At 41.5% G+C, this 21898-nt stretch overlaps 8 non-coding genes across 8 annotated transcripts; all 8 read left to right on the top strand.

The window, feature by feature from the left end:
- Positions 1–2427: 2427 nt before the first annotated feature.
- On the top strand, positions 2428–2513 carry TRNAY-GUA (transfer RNA tyrosine (anticodon GUA)). The gene is given in 2 exon segments: positions 2428–2464; positions 2478–2513. It is a non-coding gene; the product is annotated as a tRNA-Tyr (tRNA).
- Positions 2514–8885: 6372 nt separating this feature from the next.
- Positions 8886–8971, top strand: TRNAY-GUA (transfer RNA tyrosine (anticodon GUA)). The gene is given in 2 exon segments: positions 8886–8922; positions 8936–8971. It is a non-coding gene; the product is annotated as a tRNA-Tyr (tRNA).
- A 4432-nt stretch (positions 8972–13403) lies between these two features.
- TRNAY-GUA (transfer RNA tyrosine (anticodon GUA)) lies at positions 13404–13489 on the top strand. The gene is given in 2 exon segments: positions 13404–13440; positions 13454–13489. It is a non-coding gene; the product is annotated as a tRNA-Tyr (tRNA).
- Positions 13490–15986: 2497 nt separating this feature from the next.
- On the top strand, positions 15987–16072 carry TRNAY-GUA (transfer RNA tyrosine (anticodon GUA)). The gene is given in 2 exon segments: positions 15987–16023; positions 16037–16072. It is a non-coding gene; the product is annotated as a tRNA-Tyr (tRNA).
- A 1204-nt stretch (positions 16073–17276) lies between these two features.
- TRNAY-GUA (transfer RNA tyrosine (anticodon GUA)) lies at positions 17277–17362 on the top strand. The gene is given in 2 exon segments: positions 17277–17313; positions 17327–17362. It is a non-coding gene; the product is annotated as a tRNA-Tyr (tRNA).
- A 1851-nt stretch (positions 17363–19213) lies between these two features.
- Positions 19214–19299, top strand: TRNAY-GUA (transfer RNA tyrosine (anticodon GUA)). The gene is given in 2 exon segments: positions 19214–19250; positions 19264–19299. It is a non-coding gene; the product is annotated as a tRNA-Tyr (tRNA).
- A 556-nt stretch (positions 19300–19855) lies between these two features.
- Positions 19856–19941, top strand: TRNAY-GUA (transfer RNA tyrosine (anticodon GUA)). The gene is given in 2 exon segments: positions 19856–19892; positions 19906–19941. It is a non-coding gene; the product is annotated as a tRNA-Tyr (tRNA).
- A 1206-nt stretch (positions 19942–21147) lies between these two features.
- TRNAY-GUA (transfer RNA tyrosine (anticodon GUA)) lies at positions 21148–21233 on the top strand. The gene is given in 2 exon segments: positions 21148–21184; positions 21198–21233. It is a non-coding gene; the product is annotated as a tRNA-Tyr (tRNA).
- The last annotated feature ends 665 nt before the right edge of the window (positions 21234–21898 follow it).

Raw genomic sequence — 21898 nt, 5'->3', positions numbered from 1 at the left:
TTATAATTATATTATATTTCATCACTGAAAATAGATGCCTTTTGCTTTGAGGCTGTGGCCACGTTATTTTTCTGTCCGACACCAATCTTCGTTGGTTTCCTGTGAGGTATTTTGGATCCCCATCTCTTGCTATGAACTGACAAAACAGCAGAATCCCCTTGACAATCTTGATTTCTCAAGGGAAATGGGAGAACACTATACACCATCCAAGATATTAAAATATTGTCAAGGCCGAACACTGATGAATACTCTGAGGAGATGGCCTGTGAGGCGCCGCCTTTCAACTTTTCCTCCTTTGTATGGTGGTCAGTAACATGCGGGACACTGCGGAGGGGGTCATTTTTTTAATTGTGAACTGATGTGCTTTTACTCAATTCGGGAACCTCACAAGCCAAATTTGTAGTATTTTGCACGAATTGCAAGAGATGTTTGAATGTCGACGGTTGAAGTGGAAGCTCGTATTGAGCTTGCTAGAGACTGATTTGCCAAGCCTTCGATAGCTCAGTTGGTAGAGCGGTGGACTGTAGTGGTAAAACAGGCATCCTTAGGTCGCTGGTTCAAATCCGGCTCAAAGGACTTTTGCCAAATGCACATTTTATTGAATACTTGGAAAGTAAAATACTTGGAAAGTAAAATAACAGACAATTTATAATTATATTTTATTTCATCACTGAAAATAGATGCCTTTTGCTTTGAGGCTGTGGCCACGTTATTTTTCTGTCCAACACGAATCTTCATTGGTTTCCTGTCAGGTGTTTTTGATCCCCATCTCTTGCTATGAACTGGCAAAACAGCAGAATCCCCTTGACAATCTTGATTTCTCAAGGGAAATGAGAGAACACTATACACCATCCAAGATATTAAAATATTGTCAAGGCCCAACAGGGCTGAATACTCTGAGGAGATGGCCTGTGAGGCGCCGCCTTTCAACTTTTCCCCCTTAGTATGGTGGTCAGTAACATGCGGGCGACTGCGGAGGGGGTCATTTTTTTAATTGTGAACTGATGTGCTTTTACTCAATTCGGGAACCTCACAAGCCAAATTTGTAGTATTTTGCACGAATTGCAAGAGATGTTTACAAGTCGACGGTTGAAGTGGAAGCTCGTATTGAGTTTGCTAGAGTTGATTTGTCATGCCTTTGATAGCTCAGTTGGTAGAGCGGAGGACTGTAGTGGTAAAACAGGCATCCGTAGGTCTCTGGTTCAAATCCGGCTCAAAGGACTTTTGCCAAATGCACATTTTATTGAATACTTGGAAAGTAAAATACTTGGAAAGTAAAATAACAGACAATTTATAATTATATTATATTTCATCACTGAAAATAGATGCCTTTTGCTTTGAGGCTGTGGCCACGTTATTTTTCTGTCCAACACGAATCTTCATTGGTTTCCTGTCAGGTGTTTTGGATCCCCATCTCTTGCTATGAACTGGCAAAACAGCAGAATCCCCTTGACAATCTTGATTTCTCAAGGGAAATGAGAGAACACTATACACCATCCAAGATATTAAAATATTGTCAAGGCCCAACACGGCTGAATACTCTGAGGAGATGGCCTGTGAGGCGCCGCCTTTCAACTTTTCCCCCTTAGTATGGTGGTCATTAACATGCGGGAGACTGCGGAGGGGGTCATTTTTTTAATTGGGAACTGATGTGCTTTTACTCAATTCGGGAACCTCACAAGCCAAATTTGTAGTATTTTGCACGAATTGCAAGAGATGTTTACAAGTCGACGGTTGAAGTGGAAGCTCGTATTGAGTTTGCTAGAGATTGATTTGCCAAGCCTTCGAAAGCTCAGTTGGTAGAGCGGAGGACTGTTGTGGTAAAACAGGCATCCTTAGGTCGCTGGTTCAAATCCTGCTCGAAGGACTTTTGCCAAATGCAAATTTTATTGAATACTTGGAAAGTGAAATACTTGGAAAATAAAATAACAGACAATTTATAATTATATTATATTTCATCACTGAAAATAGATGCCTTTTGCTTTGAGGCTGTGGCCACGTTATGTTTCTGTCCAACACCAATCTTCATTGGTTGCCTGTGAGGTGTTTCGGATCCCCATCTCTTGCTATGAACTGGCAAAACAGCAGAATCCCCTTGACAATCTTGATTTCTCAAGGGAAATGGGAGAACACTATACACCATCCAAGATATTAAAATATTGTCAAGGCCGAACACTGATGAATACTCTGAGGAGATGGCCTGTGAGGCGCCGCCTTTCAACTTTTCCTCCTTTGTATGGTGGTCAGTAACATGCGGGACACTGCGGAGGGGGTCATTTTTTTAATTGTGAACTGATGTGCTTTTACTCAATTCGGGAACCTCACAAGCCAAATTTGTAGTATTTTGCACAAATTGCAAGAGATGTTTGAATGTAGACGGTTGAAGTAGAAGCTCGTATTGAGCTTGCTAGAGACTGATTTGCCAAGCCTTCGATAGCTCAGTTGGTAGAGCAGAGGACTGTAGTGGTAAAACAGGCATCCTTAGGTCGCTGGTTCAAATCCGGCTCGAAGGACTTTTGCCAAATGCACATTTTATTGAATACTTGGAAAGTAAAATACTTGGAAAGTAAAATAACAGACAATTTATAATTATATTATATTTCATCACTGAAAATAGATGCCTTTTGCTTTGAGGCTGTGACCACGTTATTTTTCTGTCCAACACGAATCTTCATTGGTTTCCTGTGAGGTGTTTTGGATCCCCATCTCTTGCTATGAACTGGCAAAACAGCAGAATCCCCTTGACAATCTTGATTTCTCAAGGGAAATGAGAGAACACTATACACCATCCAAGATATTAAAATATTGTCAAGGCCCAACGCGGCTGAATACTCTGAGGAGATGGCCTGTGAGGTGCCGCCTTTCAACTTTTCCCCCTTAGTATGGTGGTCAGTAACATGCGGGAGACTGCGGAGGGGGTCATTTTTTTAATTGTGAACTGATGTGCTTTTACTCAATTCGGGAACCTCACAAGCCAAATTTGTAGTATTTTGCACGAATTGCAAGAGATGTTTACAAGTCGACGGTTGAAGTGGAATCTCGTATTGAGTTTGCTAGAGAACGATTTGCCAAGCCTTCGATAGCTCAGTTGGTAGAGCTTGGGACTGTAGTGGTAAAACAGGCATCCTTAGGTCGCTGTTTCAAATCCGGCTCGAAGGACTTTTGCCAAATGCACATTGTATTGAATACTTGGAAAGTAAAATACTTGGAAAGTAAAATAACAGACAATTTATAATTATATTATATTTCATCACTGAAAATAGATGCCTTTTGCTTTGAGGCTGTGGCCACGTTATTTTTCTGTCCGACACCAATCTTCGTTGGTTTCCTGTGAGGTATTTTGGATCCCCATCTCTTGCTATGAACTGACAAAACAGCAGAATCCCCTTGACAATCTTGATTTCTCAAGGGAAATGGGAGAACACTATACACCATCCAAGATATTAAAATATTGTCAAGGCCAAACACTGATGAATACTCTGAGGAGATGGCCTGTGAGGCGCCGCCTTTCAACTTTTCCTCCTTTGTATGGTGGTCAGTAACATGCGGGACACTGCGGAGGGGGTCATTTTTTTAATTGTGAACTGATGTGCTTTTACTCAATTCGGGAACCTCACAAGCCAAATTTGTAGTATTTTGCACGAATTGCAAGAGATGTTTGAATGTCGACGGTTGAAGTGGAAGCTCGTATTGAGCTTGCTAGAGACTGATTTGCCAAGCCTTCGATAGCTCAGTTGGTAGAGCGGAGGACTGTAGTGGTAAAACAGGCATCCTTAGGTCGCTGGTTCAAATCCGGCTCAAAGGACTTTTGCCAAATGCACATTTTATTGAATACTTGGAAAGTAAAATACTTGGAAAGTAAAATAACAGACAATTTATAATTATATTATATTTCATCACTGAAAATAGATGCCTTTTGCTTTGAGGCTGTGGCCACGTTATTTTTCTGTCCAACACGAATCTTCATTGGTTTCCTGTCAGGTGTTTTTGATCCCCATCTCTTGCTATGAACTGGCAAAACAGCAGAATCCCCTTGACAATCTTGATTTCTCAAGGGAAATGAGAGAACACTATACACCATCCAAGATATTAAAATATTGTCAAGGCCCAACAGGGCTGAATACTCTGAGGAGATGGCCTGTGAGGCGCCGCCTTTCAACTTTTCCCCCTTAGTATGGTGGTCAGTAACATGCGGGCGACTGCGGAGGGGGTCATTTTTTTAATTGTGAACTGATGTGCTTTTACTCAATTCGGGAACCTCACAAGCCAAATTTGTAGTATTTTGCACGAATTGCAAGAGATGTTTACAAGTCGACGGTTGAAGTGGAAGCTCCTATTGAGTTTGCTAGAGTTGATTTGTCATGCCTTTGATAGCTCAGTTGGTAGAGCGGAGGACTGTAGTGGTAAAACAGGCATCCGTAGGTCGCTGGTTCAAATCCGGCTCAAAGGACTTTTGCCAAATGCACATTTTATTGAATACTTGGAAAGTAAAATACTTGGAAAGTAAAATAACAGACAATTCATAATTATATTATATTTCATCACTGAAAATAGATGCCTTTTGCTTTGAGGCTGTGGCCACGTTATTTTTCTGTCCAACACGAATCTTCATTGGTTTCCTGTCAGGTGTTTTGGATCCCCATCTCTTGCTATGAACTGGCAAAACAGCAGAATCCCCTTGACAATCTTGATTTCTCAAGGGAAATGAGAGAACACTATACACCATCCAAGATATTAAAATATTGTCAAGGCCCAACACGGCTGAATACTCTGAGGAGATGGCCTGTGAGGCGCCGCCTTTCAACTTTTCCCCCTTAGTATGGTGGTCATTAACATGCGGGAGACTGCGGAGGGGGTAATTTTTTTAATTGGGAACTGATGTGCTTTTACTCAATTCGGGAACCTCACAAGCCAAATTTGTAGTATTTTGCACGAATTGCAAGAGATGTTTACAAGTCGACGGTTGAAGTGGAAACTCGTATTGAGTTTGCTAGAGAATGATTTGCCAAGCCTTCGAAAGCTCAGTTGGTAGAGCGGAGGACTGTAGTGGTAAAACAGGCATCCTTAGGTCGCTGGTTCAAATCCAGCTCGAAGGACTTCTGCCAAATGCAAATTTTATTGAATACTTGGAAAGTAAAATACTTGGAAAATAAAATAACAGACAATTTATAATTATATTATATTTCATCACTGAAAATAGATGCCTTTTGCTTTGAGGCTGTGGCCACGTTATGTTTCTGTCCAACACCAATCTTCATTGGTTGCCTGTGAGGTGTTTCGGATCCCCATCTCTTGCTATGAACTGGCAAAACAGCAGAATCCCCTTGACAATCTTGATTTCTCAAGGGAAATGAGAGAACAGCATACACCATCCAAGATATTAAAATATTGTCAAGGCCCAACACGGCTGAATACTCTGAGGAGATGGCCTGTGAGGCGCCGCCTTTCAACTTTTCCCCCTTAGTATGTTGGTCAGTAACATGCGGGAGACTGCGGAGGGGGTCATTTTTTTAATTGGGAACTGATGTGCTTTTACTCAATTCGGGAACGTCACAAGCCAAATTTGTAGTATTTTGCACGAATTGCAAGAGATGTTTACAAGTCGACGGTTGAAGTGGAAGCTCGTATTGAGTTTGCTAGAGATTGATTTGCCAAGCCTTCGAAAGCTCAGTTGGTAGAGCGGAGGACTGTAGTGGTAAAACAGGCATCCTTAGGTCGCTGGTTCAAGTCTGGCTCGAAGGACTTTTGCCAAATGCAAATTTTATTGAATACTTGGAAAGTGAAATACTTGGAAAGTAAAATAACAGACAATTTATAATTATAGTATATTTCATCACTGAAAATAGATGCCTTTTGCTTTGAGGCTGTGGCCACGTTATGTTTCTGTCCAACACCAATCTTCATTGGTTGCCTGTGAGGTGTTTCGGATCCCCATCTCTTGCTATGAACTGGCAAAACAGCAGAATCCCCTTGACAATCTTGATTTCTCAAGGGAAATGGGAGAACACTATACACCATCCAAGATATTAAAATATTGTCAAGGCCGAACACTGATGAATACTCTGAGGAGATGGCCTGTGAGGCGCCGCCTTTCAACTTTTCCTCCTTTGTATGGTGGTCAGTAACATGCGGGACACTGCGGAGGGGGTCATTTTTTTAATTGTGAACTGATGTGCTTTTACTCAATTCGGGAACCTCACAAGCCAAATTTGTAGTATTTTGCACGAATTGCAAGAGATGTTTGAATGTGGACGGTTGAAGTAGAAGCTCGTATTGAGCTTGCTAGAAACTGATTTGCCAAGCCTTCGATAGCTCAGTTGGTAGAGCGGAGGACTGTAGTGGTAAAACAGGCATCCTTAGGTCGCTGGTTCAAATCCGACTCGAAGGACTTTTGCCAAATGCACATTTTATTGAATACTTGGAAAGTAAAATACTTGGAAAGTAAAATAACAGACAATTTATAATTATATTATATTTCATCACTGAAAATAGATGCCTTTTGCTTTGAGGCTGTGACCACGTTATTTTTCTGTCCAACACGAATCTTCATTGGTTTCCTGTCAGGTGTTTTTGATCCCCATCTCTTGCTATGAACTGGCAAAACAGCAGAATCCCCTTGACAATCTTGATTTCTCAAGGGAAATGAGAGAACACTATACACCATCCAAGATATTAAAATATTGTCAAGGCCCAACAGGGCTGAATACTCTGAGGAGATGGCCTGTGAGGCGCCGCCTTTCAACTTTTCCCCCTTAGTATGGTGGTCAGTAACATGCGGGCGACTGCGGAGGGGGTCATTTTTTTAATTGTGAACTGATGTGCTTTTACTCAATTCGGGAACCTCACAAGCCAAATTTGTAGTATTTTGCACGAATTGCAAGAGATGTTTACAAGTCGACGGTTGAAGTGGAAGCTCGTATTGAGTTTGCTAGAGTTGATTTGTCATGCCTTTGATAGCTCAGTTGGTAGAGCGGAGGACTGTAGTGGTAAAACAGGCATCCGTAGGTCGCAGGTTCAAATCCGGCTCAAAGGACTTTTGCCAAATGCACATTTTATTGAATACTTGGAAAGTAAAATACTTGGAAAGTAAAATAACAGACAATTTATAATTATATTATATTTCATCACTGAAAATAGATGCCTTTTGCTTTGAGGCTGTGGCCACGTTATTTTTCTGTCCAACACGAATCTTCATTGGTTTCCTGTCAGGTGTTTTGGATCCCCATCTCTTGCTATGAACTGGCAAAACAGCAGAATCCCCTTGACAATCTTGATTTCTCAAGGGAAATGAGAGAACACTATACACCATCCAAGATATTAAAATATTGTCAAGGCCCAACACGGCTGAATACTCTGAGGAGATGGCCTGTGAGGCGCCGCCTTTCAACTTTTCCCCCTTAGTATGGTGGTCATTAACATGCGGGAGACTGCGGAGGGGGTCATTTTTTTAATTGGGAACTGATGTGCTTTTACTCAATTCGGGAACCTCACAAGCCAAATTTGTAGTATTTTGCACGAATTGCAAGAGATGTTTACAAGTCGACGGTTGAAGTGGAAGCTCGTATTGAGTTTGCTAGAGAATGATTTGCCAAGCCTTCGAAAGCTCAGTTGGTAGAGCGGAGGACTGTAGTGGTAAAACAGGCATCCTTAGGTCGCTGGTTCAAATCCGGCTCGAAGGACTTCTGCCAAATGCAAATTTTATTGAATACTTGGAAAGTAAAATACTTGGAAAATAAAATAACAGACAATTTATAATTATATTATATTTCATCACTGAAAATAGATGCCTTTTGCTTTGAGGCTGTGGCCACGTTATGTTTCTGTCCAACACCAATCTTCATTGGTTGCCTGTGAGGTGTTTCGGATCCCCATCTCTTGCTATGAACTGGCAAAACAGCAGAATCCCCTTGACAATCTTGATTTCTCAAGGGAAATGAGAGAACAGCATACACCATCCAAGATATTAAAATATTGTCAAGGCCCAACACGGCTGAATACTCTGAGGAGATGGCCTGTGAGGCGCCGCCTTTCAACTTTTCCCCCTTAGTATGTTGGTCAGTAACATGCGGGAGACTGCGGAGGGGGTCATTTTTTTAATTGGGAACTGATGTGCTTTTACTCAATTCGGGAACGTCACAAGCCAAATTTGTAGTATTTTGCACGAATTGCAAGAGATGTTTACAAGTCGACGGTTGAAGTGGAAGCTCGTATTGAGTTTGCTAGAGATTGATTTGCCAAGCCTTCGAAAGCTCAGTTGGTAGAGCGGAGGACTGTAGTGGTAAAACAGGCATCCTTAGGTCGCTGGTTCAAATCCGGCTCGAAGGACTTTTGCCAAATGCAAATTTTATTGAATACTTGGAAAGTGAAATACTTGGAAAGTAAAATAACAGACAATTTATAATTATATTATATTTCATCACTGAAAATAGATGCCTTTTGCTTTGAGGCTGTGGCCACGTTATGTTTCTGTCCAACACCAATCTTCATTGGTTGCCTGTGAGGTGTTTCGGATCCCCATCTCTTGCTATGAACTGGCAAAACAGCAGAATCCCCTTGACAATCTTGATTTCTCAAGGGAAATGGGAGAACACTATACACCATCCAAGATATTAAAATATTGTCAAGGCCGAACACTGATGAATACTCTGAGGAGATGGCCTGTGAGGCGCCGCCTTTCAACTTTTCCTCCTTTGTATGGTGGTCAGTAACATGCGGGACACTGCGGAGGGGGTCATTTTTTTAATTGTGAACTGATGTGCTTTTACTCAATTCGGGAACCTCACAAGCCAAATTTGTAGTATTTTGCACGAATTGCAAGAGATGTTTGAATGTGGACGGTTGAAGTAGAAGCCCGTATTGAGCTTGCTAGAGACTGATTTGCCAAGCCTTCGATAGCTCAGTTGGTAGAGCGGAGGACTGTAGTGGTAAAACAGGCATCCTTAGGTCGCTGGTTCAAATCCGGCTCGAAGGACTTTTGCCAAATGCACATTTTATTGAATACTTGGAAAGTAAAATACTTGGAAAGTAAAATAACAGACAATTTATAATTATATTATATTTCATCACTGAAAATAGATGCCTTTTGCTTTGAGGCTGTGACCACGTTATTTTTCTGTCCAACACGAATCTTCATTGGTTTCCTGTGAGGTGTTTTGGATACCCATCTCTTGCTATGAACTGGCAAAACAGCAGAATCCCCTTGACAATCTTGATTTCTCAAGAGAAATGAGAGAACACTATACACCATCCAAGATATTAAAATATTGTCAAGGCCCAACGCGGCTGAATACTCTGAGGAGATGGCCTGTGAGGTGCCGCCTTTCAACTTTTCCCCCTTAGTATGGTGGTCAGTAACATGCGGGCGACTGCGGAGGGGGTCATTTTTTTAATTGTGAACTGATGTGCTTTTACTCAATTCGGGAACCTCACAAGCCAAATTTGTAGTATTTTGCACGAATTGCAAGAGATGTTTACAAGTCGACGGTTGAAGTGGAAGCTCGTATTGAGTTTGCTAGAGTTGATTTGCCAAGCCTTTGATAGCTCAGTTGGTAGAGCGGAGGACTGTAGTGGTAAAACAGGCATCCTTAGGTCGCTGGTTCAAATCTGGCTCAAAGGACTTTTGCCAAATGCACATTTTATTGAATACTTGGAAAGTAAAATACTTGGAAAGTAAAATAACAGACAATTTATAATTATATTATATTTCATCACTGAAAATAGATGCCTTTTGCTTTGAGGCTGTGGCCACGTTATTTTTCTGTCCGACACCAATCTTCGTTGGTTTCCTGTGAGGTATTTTGGATCCCCATCTCTTGCTATGAACTGACAAAACAGCAGAATCCCCTTGACAATCTTGATTTCTCAAGGGAAATGGGAGAACACTATACACCATCCAAGATATTAAAATATTGTCAAGGCCGAACACTGATGAATACTCTGAGGAGATGGCCTGTGAGGCGCCGCCTTTCAACTTTTCCTCCTTTGTATGGTGGTCAGTAACATGCGGGACACTGCGGAGGGGGTCATTTTTTTAATTGTGAACTGATGTGCTTTTACTCAATTCGGGAACCTCACAAGCCAAATTTGTAGTATTTTGCACGAATTGCAAGAGATGTTTGAATGTCGACGGTTGAAGTGGAAGCTCGTATTGAGCTTGCTAGAGACTGATTTGCCAAGCCTTCGATAGCTCAGTTGGTAGAGTGGAGGACTGTAGTGGTAAAACAGGCATCCTTAGGTCGCTTGTTCAAATCCGGCTCAAAGGACTTTTGCCAAATGCACATTTTATTGAATACTTGGAAAGTAAAATACTTGGAAAGTAAAATAACAGACAATTTATAATTATATTATATTTCATCACTGAAAATAGATGCCTTTTGCTTTGAGGCTGTGGCCACGTTATTTTTCTGTCCAACACGAATCTTCATTGGTTTCCTGTCAGGTGTTTTTGATCCCCATCTCTTGCTATGAACTGGCAAAACAGCAGAATCCCCTTGACAATCTTGATTTCTCAAGGGAAATGAGAGAACACTATACACCATCCAAGATATTAAAATATTGTCAAGGCCCAACAGGGCTGAATACTCTGAGGAGATGGCCTGTGAGGCGCCGCCTTTCAACTTTTCCCCCTTAGTATGGTGGTCAGTAACATGCGGGCGACTGCGGAGGGGGTCATTTTTTTAATTGTGAACTGATGTGCTTTTACTCAATTCGGGAACCTCACAAGCCAAATTTGTAGTATTTTGCACGAATTGCAAGAGATGTTTACAAGTCGACGGTTGAAGTGGAAGCTCGTATTGAGTTTGCTAGAGTTGATTTGTCATGCCTTTGATAGCTCAGTTGGTAGAGCGGAGGACTGTAGTGGTAAAACAGGCATCCGTAGGTCGCTGGTTCAAATCCGGCTCAAAGGAATTTTGCCAAATGCACATTTTATTGAATACTTGGAAAGTAAAATACTTGGAAAGTAAAATAACAGACAATTTATAATTATATTATATTTCATCACTGAAAATAGATGCCTTTTGCTTTGAGGCTGTGGCCACGTTATTTTTCTGTCCAACACGAATCTTCATTGGTTTCCTGTCAGGTGTTTTGGATCCCCATCTCTTGCTATGAACTGGCAAAACAGCAGAATCCCCTTGACAATCTTGATTTCTCAAGGGAAATGAGAGAACACTATACACCATCCAAGATATTAAAATATTGTCAAGGCCCAACACGGCTGAATACTCTGAGGAGATGGCCTGTGAGGCGCCGCCTTTCAACTTTTCCCCCTTAGTATGGTGGTCATTAACATGCGGGAGACTGCGGAGGGGGTCATTTTTTTAATTGGGAACTGATGTGCTTTTACTCAATTCGGGAACCTCACAAGCCAAATTTGTAGTATTTTGCACGAATTGCAAGAGATGTTTGAATGTCGACGGTTGAAGTGGAAGCTCGTATTGAGTTTGCTAGAGATTGATTTGCCAAGCCTTCGAAAGCTCAGTTGGTAGAGCGGAGGACTGTAGTGGTAAAACAGGCATCCTTAGGTCGCTGGTTCAAATCCGGCTTGAAGGACTTTTGCCAAATGCAAATTTTATTGAATACTTGGAAAGTGAAATACTTGGAAAATAAAATAACAGACAATTTATAATTATATTATATTCCATCACTGAAAATAGATGCCTTTTGCTTTGAGGCTGTGGCCACGTTATGTTTCTGTCCAACACCAATCTTCATTGGTTGCCTGTGAGGTGTTTCGGATCCCCATCTCTTGCTATGAACTGGCAAAACAGCAGAATCCCCTTGACAATCTTGATTTCTCAAGGGAAATGGGAGAACACTATACACCATCCAAGATATTAAAATATTGTCAAGGCCGAACACTGATGAATACTCTGAGGAGATGGCCTGTGAGGCGCCGCCTTTCAACTTTTCCTCCTTTGTATGGTGGTCAGTAACATGCGGGACACTGCGGAGGGGGTCATTTTTTTAATTGTGAACTGATGTGCTTTTACTCAATTCGGGAACCTCACAAGCCAAATTTGTAGTATTTTGCACGAATTGCAAGAGATGTTTGAATGTGGACGGTTGAAGTAGAAGCTCGTATTGAGCTTGCTAGAGACTGATTTGCCAAGCCTTCGATAGCTCAGTTGGTAGAGCGGAGGACTGTAGTGGTAAAACAGGCATCCTTAGGTCGCTGGTTCAAATCCGGCTCAAAGGACTTTTGCCAAATGCACATTTTATTGAATACTTGGAAAGTAAAATACTTGGAAAGTAAAATAACAGACAATTTATAATTATATTATATTTCATCACTGAAAATAGATGCCTTTTGCTTTGAGGCTGTGACCACGTTATTTTTCTGTCCAACACGAATCTTCATTGGTTTCCTGTGAGGTGTTTTGGATCCCCATCTCTTGCTATGAACTGGCAAAACAGCAGAATCCCCTTGACAATCTTGATTTCTCAAGAGAAATGAGAGAACACTATACACCATCCAAGATATTAAAATATTGTCAAGGCCCAACGCGGCTGAATACTCTGAGGAGATGGCCTGTGAGGTGCCGCCTTTCAACTTTTCCCCCTTAGTATGGTGGTCAGTAACATGCGGGCGACTGCGGAGGGGGTCATTTTTTTAATTGTGAACTGATGTGCTTTTACTCAATTCGGGAACCTCACAAGCCAAATTTGTAGTATTTTGCACGAATTGCAAGAGATGTTTACAAGTCGACGGTTGAAGTGGAAGCTCGTATTGAGTTTGCTAGAGTTGATTTGCCAAGCCTTTGATAGCTCAGTTGGTAGAGCGGAGGACTGTAGTGGTAAAACAGGCATCCTTAGGTCCCTGGTTCAAATCCGGCTCAAAGGACTTTTGCCAAATGCACATTTTATTGAATACTTGGAAAGTAAAATACTTGGAAAGTAAAATAACAGATAATTTATAATTATATTATATTTCATCACTGAAAATAGATGCCTTTTGCTTTGAGGCTGTGGCCACGTTATTTTTCTGTCCAACACGAATCTTCATTGGTTTCCTGTCAGGTGTTTTGGATCCTCATCTCTTGCTATTAACTGGCAAAACAGCAGAATCCCCTTGACAATCTTGATTTCTCAAGGGAAATGACAGAACACTATACACCATCCAAGATATTAAAATATTGTCAAGGCCCAACACGGCTGAATACTCTGAGGAGATGGCCTGTGAGGCGCCACCTTTCAACTTTTCCCCCTTAGTATGGTGGTCATTAACATGCGGGAGACTGCGGAGGGGGTCATTTTTTTAATTGGGAACTGATGTGCTTTTACTCAATTCGGGAACCTCACAAGCCAAATTTGTAGTATTTTGCACGAATTGCAAGAGATGTTTACAAGTCGACGGTTGAAGTGGAAGCTCGTATTGAGTTTGCTAGAGTTGATTTGCCAAGCCTTTGATAGCTCAGTTGGTAGAGCGGAGGACTGTAGTGGTAAAACAGGCATCCTTAGGTCGCTGGTTCAAATCCGGCTCAAAGGACTTTTGCCAAATGCACATTTTATTGAATACTTGGAAAGTAAAATACTTGGAAAGTAAAATAACAGATAATTTATAATTATATTATATTTCATCACTGAAAATAGATGCCTTTTGCTTTGAGGCTGTGGCCACGTTATTTTTCTGTCCAACACGAATCTTCATTGGTTTCCTGTCAGGTGTTTTGGATCCCCATCTCTTGCTATGAACTGGCAAAACAGCAGAATCCCCTTGACAATCTTGATTTCTCAAGGGAAATGAGAGAACACTATACACCATCCAAGATATTAAAATATTGTCAAGGCCCAACACGGCTGAATACTCTGAGGAGATGGCCTGTGAGGCGCCGCCTTTCAACTTTTCCCCCTTAGTATGGTGGTCATTAACATGCGGGAGACTGGGGAGGGGGTCATTTTTTTAATTGGGAACTGATGTGCTTTTACTCAATTCGGGAACCTCACAAGCCAAATTTGTAGTATTTTGCACGAATTGCAAGAGATGTTTACAAGTCGACGGTTGAAGTGGAAGCTCGTATTGAGTTTGCTAGAGAACGATTTGCCAAGCCTTCGATAGCTCAGTTGGTAGAGCGTGGGACTGTAGTGGTAAAACAGGCATCCTTAGGTCGCTGTTTCAAATCCGGCTCGAAGGACTTTTGCCAAATGCACATTGTATTGAATACTTGGAAAGTAAAATACTTGGAAAGTAAAATAACAGACAATTTATAATTATATTATATTTCATCACTGAAAATAGATGCCTTTTGCTTTGAGGCTGTGGCCACGTTATTTTTCTGTCCGACACCAATCTTCGTTGGTTTCCTGTGAGGTATTTTGGATCCCCATCTCTTGCTATGAACTGACAAAACAGCAGAATCCCCTTGACAATCTTGATTTCTCAAGGGAAATGGGAGAACACTATACACCATCCAAGATATTAAAATATTGTCAAGGCCGAACACTGATGAATACTCTGAGGAGATGGCCTGTGAGGCGCCGCCTTTCAACTTTTCCTCCTTTGTATGGTGGTCAGTAACATGCGGGACACTGCAGAGGGGGTCATTTTTTTAATTGTGAACTGATGTGCTTTTACTCAATTCGGGAACCTCACAAGCCAAATTTGTAGTATTTTGCACGAATTGCAAGAGATGTTTGAATGTCGACGGTTGAAGTGGAAGCTCGTATTGAGCTTGCTAGAGACTGATTTGCCAAGCCTTCGATAGCTCAGTTGGTAGAGCGGAGGACTGTAGTGGTAAAACAGGCATCCTTAGGTCGCTGGTTCAAATCCGGCTCAAAGGACTTTTGCCAAATGCACATTTTATTGAATACTTGGAAAGTGAAATACTTGGAAAATAAAATAACAGACAATTTATAATTATATTATATTTCATCACTGAAAATAGATGCCTTTTGCTTTGAGGCTGTGGCCACGTTATGTTTCTGTCCAACACCAATCTTCATTGGTTGCCTGTGAGGTGTTTCGGATCCCCATCTCTTGCTATGAACTGGCAAAACAGCAGAATCCCCTTGACAATCTTGATTTCTCAAGGGAAATGGGAGAACACTATACACCATCCAAGATATTAAAATATTGTCAAGGCCGAACACTGATGAATACTCTGAGGAGATGGCCTGTGAGGCGCCGCCTTTCAACTTTTCCTCCTTTGTATGGTGGTCAGTAACATGCGGGACACTGCGGAGGGGGTCATTTTTTTAATTGTGAACTGATGTGCTTTTACTCAATTCGGGAACCTCACAAGCCAAATTTGTAGTATTTTGCACAAATTGCAAGAGATGTTTGAATGTGGACGGTTGAAGTAGAAGCTCGTATTGAGCTTCCTAGAGACTGATTTGCCAAGTCTTCGATAGCTCAGTTGGTAGAGCGGAGGACTGTAGTGGTAAAACAGGCATCCTTAGGTCGCTGGTTCAAATCCGGCTCGAAGGACTTTTGCCAAATGCACATTTTATTGAATACTTGGAAAGTAAAATAATTGGAAAGTAAAATAACAGACAATTTATAATTATATTATATTTCATCACTGAAAATAGATGCCTTTTGCTTTGAGGGTGTGACCACGTTATTTTTCTGTCCAACACGAATCTTCATTGGTTTCCTGTGAGGTGTTTTGGATCCCCATCTCTTGCTATGAACTGGCAAAACAGCAGAATCCCCTTGACAATCTTGATTTCTCAAGAGAAATGAGAGAACACTATACACCATCCAAGATATTAAAATATTGTCAAGGCCCAACGCGGCTGAATACTCTGAGGAGATGGCCTGTGAGGTGCCGCCTTTCAACTTTTCCCCCTTAGTATGGTGGTCAGTAACATGCGGGCGACTGCGGAGGGGGTCATTTTTTTAATTGGGAACTGATGTGCTTTTACTCAATTCGGGAACCTCACAAGCCAAATTTGTAGTATTTTGCACGAATTGCAAGAGATGTTTACAAGTCGACGGTTGAAGTGGAAGCACGTATTGAGTTTGCTAGAGTTGATTTGCCAAGCCTTTGATAGCTCAGTTGGTAGAGCGGAGGACTGTAGTGGTAAAACAGGCATCCTTAGGTCGCTGGTTCAAATCCGGCTCAAAGGACTTTTGCCAAATGCACATTTTATTGAATACTTGGAAAGTAAAATACTTGGAAAGTAAAATAACAGATAATTTATAATTATATTATATTTCATCACTGAAAATAGATGCCTTTTGCTTTGAGGCTGTGGCCACGTTATTTTTCTGTCCAACACGAATCTTCATTGGTTTCCTGTCAGGTGTTTTGGATCACCATCTCTTGCTATGAACTGGCAAAACAGCAGAATCCCCTTGACAATCTTGATTTCTCAAGGGAAATGAGAGAACACTATACACCATCCAAGATATTAAAATATTGTCAAGGCCCAACACGGCTGAATACTCTGAGGAGATGGCCTGTGAGGCGCCGCCTTTCAACTTTTCCCCCTTAGTATGGTGGTCATTAACATGCGGGAGACTGCGGAGGGGGTCATTTTTTTAATTGGGAACTGATGTGCTTTTACTCAATTCGGGAACCTCACAAGCCAAATTTGTAGTATTTTGCACGAATTGCAAGAGATGTTTGAATGTCGACGGTTGAAGTGGAAGCTCGTATTGAGTTTGCTAGAGTTGATTTGCCAAGCCTTTGATAGCTCAGTTGGTAGAGAGGAGGACTGTAGTGGTAAAACAGGCATCCTTAGGTCGCTGGTTCAAATCCGGCTCAAAGGACTTTTGCCAAATGCACATTTTATTGAATACTTGGAAAGTAAAATACTTGGAAAGTAAAATAACAGATAATTTATAATTATATTATATTTCATCACTGAAAATAGATGCCTTTTGCTTTGAGCTGTGGCCACGTTATTTTTCTGTCCAACACGAATCTTCATTGGTTTCCTGTCAGGTGTTTTGGATCCCCATCTCTTGCTATGAACTGGCAAAACAGCAGAATCCCCTTGACAATCTTGATTTCTCAAGGGAAATGAGAGAACACTATACACCATCCAAGATATTAAAATATTGTCAAGGCCCAACACGGCTGAATACTCTGAGGAGATGGCCTGTGAGGCGCCGCCTTTCAACTTTTCCCCCTTAGTATGGTGGTCATTAACATGCGGGAGACTGCGGAGGGGGTCATTTTTTTAATTGGGAACTGATGTGCTTTTACTCAATTCGGGAACCTCACAAGCCAAATTTGTAGTATTTTGCACGAATTGCAAGAGATGTTTACAAGTCGACGGTTGAAGTGGAAGCTCGTATTGAGTTTGCTAGAGAACAATTTGCCAAGCCTTCGATAGCTCAGTTGGTAGAGCGGAGGACTGTAGTGGTAAAACAGGCATCCTTAGGTCGCTGGTTCAAATCCGGCTCGAAGGACTTTTGCCAAATGCACATTTTATTGAATACTTGGAAAGTAAAATACTTGGAAAGTAAAATAACAGACAATTTATAATTATATTGTATTTCATCACTGAAAATAGATGCCTTTTGCTTTGAGGCTGTGACCACGTTATTTTTCTGTCCAACACGAATCTTCATTGGTTTCCTGTGAGGTGTTTTGGATCCCCATCTCTTGCTATGAACTGGCAAAACAGCAGAATCCCCTTGACAATCTTGATTTCTCAAGAGAAATGAGAGAACACTATACACCATCCAAGATATTAAAATATTGTCAAGGCCCAACGCGGCTGAATACTCTGAGGAGATGGCCTGTGAGGTGCCGCCTTTCAGCTTTTCCCCCTTAGTATGGTGGTCAGTAACATGCGGGCGACTGCGGAGGGGGTCATTTTTTTAATTGTGAACTGATGTGCTTTTACTCAATTCGGGAACCTCACAAGCCAAATTTGTAGTATTTTGCACGAATTGCAAGAGATGTTTACAAGTCGACGTTTGAAGTGGAAGCTCGTATTCAGTTTGCTAGAGTTGATTTGCCAAGCCTTCGATAGCTCAGTTGGTAGAGCGTGGGACTGTAGTGGTAAAACAAGCATCCTTAGGTCGCTGTTTCAAATCCGGCTCGAAGGACTTTTGCCAAATGCACATTGTATTGAATACTTGGAAAGTAAAATACTTGGAAAGTAAAATAACAGACAATTTATAATTATATTATATTTCATCACTGAAAATAGTTGCCTTTTGCTTTGAGGCTGTGGCCACGTTATTTTTCTGTCCGACACCAATCTTCGTTGGTTTCCTGTGAGGTATTTTGGATCCCCATCTCTTGCTATGAACTGACAAAACAGCAGAATCCCCTTGACAATCTTGATTTCTCAAGGGAAATGAGAGAACACTATACACCATCCAAGATATTAAAATATTGTCAAGGCCCAACACGGCTGAATACTCTGAGGAGATGGCCTGTGAGGCGCCGCCTTTCAACTTTTCCCCCTTAGTATGGTGGTCATTAACATGCGGGAGACTGCGGAGGGGGTCATTTTTTTAATTGGGAACTGATGTGCTTTTACTCAATTCGGGAACCTCACAAGCCAAATTTGTAGTATTTTGCACGAATTGCAAGAGATGTTTACAAGTCGACGGTTGAAGTGGAAGCTCGTATTGAGTTTGCTAGAGATTGATTTGCCAAGCCTTCGAAAGCTCAGTTGGTAGAGCGGAGGACTGTAGTGGTAAAACAGGCATCCTTAGGTCGCTGGTTCAAATCCGGCTCGAAGGACTTTTGCCAAATGCAAATTTTATTGAATACTTGGAAAGTGAAATACTTGGAAAATAAAATAACAGACAATTTATAATTATATTATATTTCATCACTGAAAATAGATGCCTTTTGCTTTGAGGCTGTGACCACGTTATTTTTCTGTCCAACACGAATCTTCATTGGTTTCCTGTGAGGTGTTTTGGATCCCCATCTCTTGCTATGAACTGGCAAAACAGCAGAATCCCCTTGACAACCTTGATTTCTCAAGGGAAATGGGAGAACACTAGACACCATCCAAGATATTAAAATATTGTCAAGGCCGAACACTGATGAATACTCTGAGGAGATGGCCTGTGAGGCGCCGCCTTTCAACTTTTCCTCCTTTGTATGGTGGTCAGTAACATGCGGGACACTGCGGAGGGGGTCATTTTTTTAATTGTGAACTGATGTGCTTTTACTCAATTCGGGAACCTCACAAGCCAAATTTGTAGTATTTTGCACGAATTGCAAGAGATGTTTGAATGTGGACGGTTGAAGTAGAAGCTCGTATTGAGCTTGCTAGAGACTGATTTGCCAAGCCTTCGATAGCTCAGTTGGTAGAGCGGAGGACTGTAGTGGTAAAACAGGCATCCTTAGGTCGCTGGTTCAAATCCGGCTCGAAGGACTTTTGCCAAATGCACATTTTATTGAATACTTGGAAAGTAAAATACTTGGAAAGTAAAATAACAGACAATTTATAATTATATTATATTTCATCACTGAAAATAGATGCCTTTTGCTTTGAGGCTGTGACCACGTTATTTTTCTGTCCAACACGAATCTTCATTGGTTTCCTGTGAGGTGTTTTGGATCCCCATCTCTTGCTATGAACTGGCAAAACAGCAGAATCCCCTTGACAATCTTGATTTCTCAAGAGAAATGAGAGAACACTATACACCATCCAAGATATTAAAATATTGTCAAGGCCCAACGCGGCTGAATACTCTGAGATGGCCTGTGAGGTGCCGCCTTTCAACTTTTCCCCCTTAGTATGGTGGTCAGTAACATGCGGGCGACTGCGGAGGGGGTCATTTTTTTAATTGTGAACTGATGTGCTTTTACTCAATTCGGGAACCTCACAAGCCAAATTTGTAGTATTTTGCACGAATTGCAAGAGATGTTTACAAGTCGACGGTTGAAGTGGAAGCTCGTATTGAGTTTGCTAGAGTTGATTTGCCAAGCCTTTGATAGCTCAGTTGGTAGAGCGGAGGACTGTAGTGGTAAAACAGGCATCCTTAGGTTGCTGGTTCAAATCCGGCTCAAAGGACTTTTGCCAAATGCACATTTTATTGAATACTTGGAAAGTAAAATACTTGGAAAGTAAAATAACAGATAATTTATAATTATATTATATTTCATCACTGAAAATAGATGCCTTTTGCTTTGAGGCTGTGGCCACGTTGTTTTTCTGTCCAACACGAATCTTCATTGGTTTCCTGTCAGGTGTTTTGGATCCCCATCTCTTGCTATGAACTGGCAAAACAGCAGAATCCCCTTGACAAACTTGATTTCTCAAGGGAAATGAGAGAACACTATACACCATCCAAGATATTAAAATATTGTCAAGGCCCAACACGGCTGAATACTCTGAGGAGATGGCCTGTGAGGCGCCACCTTTCAACTTTTCCCCCTTAGTATGGTGGTCATTAACATGCGGGAGACTGCGGAGGGGGTCATTTTTTTAATTGGGAACTGATGTGCTTTTACTCAATTCGGGAACCTCACAAGCCAAATTTGTAGTATTTTGCACGAATTGCAAGAGATGTTTACAAGTCGACGGTTGAAGTGGAAGCTCGTATTGAGTTTGCTAGAGAATAATTTGCCATGCCTTCGAAAGCTCAGTTGGTAGAGCGGAGGACTGTAGTGGTAAAACAGGCATCCTTAGGTTGCTGGTTCAAATCCGGCTCGAAGGACTTTTGCCAAATGCAAATTTTATTGAATACTTGGAAAGTAAAATACTTGGAAAATAAAATAACAGAATATTTATAATTATATTATATTTCATCACTGAAAATAGATGCCTTTTGCTTTGAGGCTGTGGCCACGTTATTTTTCTGTCCGACACCAATCTTCGTTGGTTTCCTGTGACGTATTTTGGATCCCCATCTCTTGCTATGAACTGACAAAACAGCAGAATCCCCTTGACAATCTTGATTTATCAAGGGAAATGGGAGAACACTATACACCATCCAAGATATTAAAATATTGTCAAGGCCGAACACTGATGAATACTCTGAGGAGATGGCCTGTGAGGCGCCGCCTTTCAACTTTTCCCCCTTAGTATGGTGGTCATTAACATGCGGGAGACTGCGGAGGGGGTCATTTTTTTAATTGGGAACTGATGTGCTTTTACTCAATTCGGGAACCTCACAAGCCAAATTTGTAGTATTTTGCACGAATTGCAAGAGATGTTTGAATGTCGACGGTTGAAGTGGAAGCTCGTATTGAGTTTGCTAGAGAACAATTTGCCAAGCCTTCGATAGCTCAGTTGGTAGAGCGGAGGACTGTAGTGGTAAAACAGGCATCCTTAGGTCGCTGGTTCAAATCCGGCTCGAAGGACTTTTGCCAAATGCACATTTTATTGAATACTTGGAAAGTAAAATACTTGGAAAGTAAAATAACAGACGATTTATAATTATATTATATTTCATCACTGAAAATAGATGCCTTTTGCTTTGAGGCTGTGACCACGTTATTTTTCTGTCCAACACGAATCTTCATTGGTTTCCTGTGAGGTGTTTTGGATCCCCATCTCTTGCTATGAACTGGCAAAACAGCAGAATCCCCTTGACAATCTTGATTTCTCAAGAGAAATGAGAGAACACTATACACCATCCAAGATATTAAAATATTGTCAAGGCCCAACGCGGCTGAATACTCTGAGGAGATGGCCTGTGAGGTGCCGCCTTTCAGCTTTTCCCCCTTAGTATGGTGGTCAGTAACATGCGGGCGACTGCGGAGGGGGTCATTTTTTTAATTGTGAACTGATGTGCTTTTACTCAATTCGGGAACCTCACAAGCCAAATTTGTAGTATTTTGCACGAATTGCAAGAGATGTTTACAAGTCGACGTTTGAAGTGGAAGCTCGTATTCAGTTTGCTAGAGTTGATTTGCCAAGCCTTCGATAGCTCAGTTGGTAGAGCGGAGGACTGTAGTGGTAAAACAGGCATCCTTAGGTCGCTGGTTCAAATCCGGCTCAAAGGACTTTTGCCAAATGCACATTT

The sequence above is a fragment of the Ambystoma mexicanum genome, chromosome 1p (genome assembly GCF_040938575.1).
Source record: "Ambystoma mexicanum isolate Mex_15411 chromosome 1p, UKY_AmexF1_1, whole genome shotgun sequence".
Classification (NCBI taxonomy): domain Eukaryota; kingdom Metazoa; phylum Chordata; class Amphibia; order Caudata; family Ambystomatidae; genus Ambystoma; species Ambystoma mexicanum.
Note: the sequence above shows the minus strand (reverse complement) of the source record. Positions and strands in the feature narration are given on the sequence as shown.